This window comes from Phoca vitulina, unplaced genomic scaffold, assembly GCF_004348235.1.
Source record: "Phoca vitulina isolate PV1807 unplaced genomic scaffold, GSC_HSeal_1.0 scaffold40, whole genome shotgun sequence".
Taxonomy (NCBI): domain Eukaryota; kingdom Metazoa; phylum Chordata; class Mammalia; order Carnivora; family Phocidae; genus Phoca; species Phoca vitulina.
Window position 1 is genome coordinate 9,256,800 of NW_022589743.1, and position 4,109 is coordinate 9,260,908.

Sequence of the window (4,109 nt, forward strand, 5' to 3'; positions counted from 1 at the left end):
GCAAATGGCAAGATTTCATTCCTTTTGATGCCTGCATAATATTCCATTGTATACATACACCACCTCTTCTTTATCCATTCATCTGTCAATGGACGTCTTGGCTCTTTCCACAGTTTGGCTATTGTGGACATTGCTGCTATAAACATCAGGGTGCACATACCCCTTCTGATCACTACATTTGTATCTTTGGGGTAAATACCCAGGAGTGCAATTGCTGGGTCATACGGTAGCTCTATTTTCAGCTTTTTGAGGAACCTCCATACTGTTTTCCAGAGTGGCTGCACCAGCGTGCATTCCCACCAACAGTGTAGGAGGGTTCCCCTTTCTCCGCATCCCCGCCAACATCTATCATTTCCTCACTTGTTAATTTTAAACATTCTGACTGGTGTGAGGTGATATCTCATTGAGGTTTTGATTTGGATTTCCCTGATGCCGAGCAGTGTTGAGCACTTTTTCGTGTGTCTGTTGGCCATTTGGATGTCTTCTTTGGAAAAATGTCTGTTCACGTCTTCTGCCCATTTCTTGATTGGATCATTTGTTCTTCGGGTATTGAGTTTGATAAGTTCTTTATAGATTTTGGATACTAGCCCTTTATCTGATATGTCATTTGCAAATATCTTCTCCCATTCTGTCGGTTGTCTTTTGGTTTTGTTGACTGTTTCCTTTGCTGTGCAAAAGCTTTTTATCTTGATGAAGTCCCAATAGTTCATTTTTTGCCCTTGCTTCCCTTGCCTTTGGCGATGTTTCTAGGAAGAAGTTGCTGCGGCTGAGGTCGAAGAGGTTGCTGCCTGTGTTCTCCTTTAGGATTTGGATGGACTCCTGTCTCACACTGAGGTCTTTCAACCATTTGGAGTCTATTTTTGTGTGTGGTGTAAGGAAATGGTCCAGTTTCATTCTTCTGCATGTGGCTGTCCAATTTTCCCAACACCATTTGTTGAAGAGACTGTCTTTTTTCCATTGGACATTCTTTCCTGCTTTGTCAAAGATTAGTTGACCATGGAGTTGAGGGTCCATTTCTGGGCTCTCTATTCTGTTCCATTGATCTATGTGTCTGTTTTTGTGCCAGTACCATACTGTCTTGATGATGACAGCTTTGTAATAGAGTTTGAAGTCTGGAATTGTGATGCCATAAGCTTTGCTTTTCTTCTTCAACATTCCTCTGGCTATTTGGGGTCTTTTCCAGTTCCATACAAATTTTAGGATTATTTGTTCCATTTCTTTGAAAAAAGATGATGGTATTTTGATGGGGATTGCGTTGAATGTGTAGATTGCTCTAGGTAGCATTGACATCTTCACAATATTTGTTCTTCCAATCCATGAGCATGGAACGTTTTTCCATTTCTTTGTGTCTTTCTCAATTTCTTTCATGAGTATTTTATAGTTTTCTGAGTACAGATTCTTTGCCTCTTTGGGTAGATTTATTCCTAGGTGTCTTATGGTTTTGGGTGCAATTGTAAATGGGATCGACTCCTTATTTCTCTTTCTTCTGTCTTGTTGTTGGTGTATAGGAATGCCACTGATTTCTGTGCATTGATTTTATATCATGCCACTTTACTGAATTCCTGTATGAGTTCTAGCAGTTTTGGGGTGGAGTCTTTTGGGTTTTCCACATAGAATGTCATATCATCTGCAAAGAGTGAGAGTTTGACTTTGCCGATTTGGATGCCTTTGATTTCTTTTTGTTGTCTGATTGCTGTGGCTAGGACTTCTAATACTATGTTGAATAGCAGTGGTGATAGTGGACATCCCTGCCACGTTCCTGACCTTAGGGGGAAAGCTCTCAGTTTTTCCCCATTGAGAATGATATTCACTGTGGGTTTTTCATAGATGGCTTTTATGATATTGAGGTATGTACCCTCTATCCCTATACTCTGAAGAGTTTTGATCAAGAAAGGATGCTATACTTTGTCAAATGCTTTTTCTGCATGTATTGAGAGGATCATATGGTTCTTGTTCTTTCTTTTATTAATGTATTGTATCACATTGATTGGTTTGTGGATGTTGAACAAACCTTGCAGCCCAGGGATAAATCCCACTTGGTCGTGGTGAATAATCCTTTTAATGTACTGTTGGATCCTATTGGCTAGTATTTTGGTGAGAATTTTTGCATCCATGTTCATCAAGGATATTGGTCTGCGATTCTCCTTTTGCATGGGGTCTTTGTCTGGTTTGGGGATTGAGGTAATGGTGGCCTCATAAAACGAGTTTGGAAGTTTTCCTTCCATTTCTATTTTTTGGAACAGTTTCAGAAGAATAGGTATTAATTCTTCTTGAAATGTTTGGTAGAATTCCCCTGGGAAGCCATCTGGCCCTGGGCTTTTGTTTGTTGGGAGATTTTTGATGACTGCTTCAATTTCCCTAGTGGTTATAGGTCTGTTCAGGTTTTCTATTTCTTCCTGATTCAGTTTTCATAGTTTATACATTTCTAGGAATGCATCCATTTCTTCCAGGTTATCTAATTTGCTGGCATAGAGTTGCTCATAATATGTTCTTATAATTGTTTGTATTTCTTTGGTGTTGGTTGTGATCTCTCCTCTTTCATTCATGATTTTATTTATTTGGGTCATTTCTCTTTTCTTTTTGATAAGTCTGGCCAGGGGTTTATCAATCTTATTAATTCTTTCAAAGAACCAGCTCCTAGTTTCGTTGATCTGTTCTACTGTTCTTTTGGTTTCTATTTCATTGATTTCTGCTCTGATTTTTACTATTTCTCTTCTCCTGCTGGGTTTAGGCTTTATTTGCTGTTCTTTCTCCAGCTCCTTTAGGTGTAGGGTTAGGTTGTGTACTTGAGACCTTTCTTGTTTCTTGAGAAAGGCTTGTATTGCTCTATACTTTCCTCTTAGGACTGCCTTTGCTGCATCCCAAAGATTTTGAACAGTTGTGTTTTCATTTTCATTGGTTTCCATGAATTTTTTAAATTCTTCTTTAATTTCCTGGTTGACCCGTTCATTCTTGAGTAGGATGCTCTTTAGCCTCCATGTATTTGAGTTCTTTGCGACTTTCCTCTTATGATTGAATTCTAGTTTCAAGAAGCACTGTGGTGTGAAAATAGGCAGGGAATGATCCCAATCTTTTGGTACTGGTGGAGACCTGATTTATGACCTAGGATGTGATCTATTCTGGAGAATGTTCCATGGGCACTAGAGAAGAATGTGTATTCCATTGCTTTGGGATGGAATGTTCTGAATATGTCTGTGAAGTCCATTTGGTCCAGTGTGTCATTTAAAGTCTTTATTTCCTTGTTGATCTTTTGCTTAGATGATCTGTCCATTTCAGTGAGGGGGGTGTTAAAGTCCCCCACTGTTACTGTATTGTTGTTGATGTGTTTCTTTGCTTTTGTTATTAATTGCCTTATATAATTGGCTGCTCCCATGTTAGGGGCATAGATATTTAAAACAATTGTTAGATCTTCTTGTTGGATAGACCCTTTAAGTAGGATATAGTGTCCTTCCTTATCTCTTATTACAGTCTTTGGTTTAAAATCTAATTTGTCTGATATAAGGATTGCCACCCCAGCTTTCTTTTGGTGTCCATTAGCATGGTAAATGGTTTTCCACCCCTTCACTTTCAATCTGGGGGTGTCTTTGGGCCTAAAATGAGTCTCTTGCAGACAGCATATCGATGGGTCTTGTTTTTTAATCCAATCTGATAGCCTGTGTCTTTTGATTGGGGCATTTAGCCCATTTACATTCAGGGTAACTATTGAAAGATAGGAATTTAGTGCCATTGTATTGCCTGTAAGGTGACTGTTACTGTATATTGTCTGTGTTCCTTTCTGGTCTGTGTTGCTTTTAGGCTCTCTGTTTGCTTAGAGGATCCCTTTCAATATTTCTTGTAGGGCTGGTTTCATGTTTGCCAATTCCTTTAGTTTTTGTTTGTCCTGGAAGCTTTTTATCTCTCCTTCTGTTTTCAATGACAGCCTAGCTGGATATAGTATTCTTGGCTGCATGTTTTTCTCATTTAGTGCTCTGAATATATCATGCCAGTCCTTTCTGGCCTGCCAGGTCTCTGTGGATAGGTCTGTTGGCAATCTAATGTTTCCACCATTGTAGGTTACAGATCTCTTTTCCCGAGCTGCTTTCAGGATTTTCTCTTTGTTTCTGAGCCTC